Genomic DNA, 387 nt, shown 5'->3' with positions numbered 1-387 from the left:
CTTTTCTCTGTCATAAGTAACAGTAAATTGAATGTTTGGGTTTTGATCCATATTTGGACATTTTATTAGACAGTAAAGTAAGTAGGTAAGTAGTAAAATAGCAGAACCAAAGGGCAAATACATTTTGTTGATTCAGACCAACTTAAAAAAACAAACAAGTAACTCAGCACACAAACAAGGTATCATCAGAAAGAGACAAAATGTACCTATAACCTAATCAGCAAAAATATTATTTTTCTTAAAATACTTGTCCTGACATTGTCCCGTCATCAAAGTTTAAGTTGCAATGCTCTAAACTCGTAAAACATCTCCAATGGCTCAATATATCCTTTCTTGACTTCATCTGCACAGTGGAGAGAGCTGAGCATGAATATTGTGTTTATTTTA

This window comes from Epinephelus moara, chromosome 14 (genome assembly GCF_006386435.1).
Source record: "Epinephelus moara isolate mb chromosome 14, YSFRI_EMoa_1.0, whole genome shotgun sequence".
NCBI lineage: Eukaryota > Metazoa > Chordata > Actinopteri > Perciformes > Serranidae > Epinephelus > Epinephelus moara.
The sequence above is the reverse complement of the archived record's forward strand: the minus strand, read 5'-3'. Positions refer to the sequence as shown.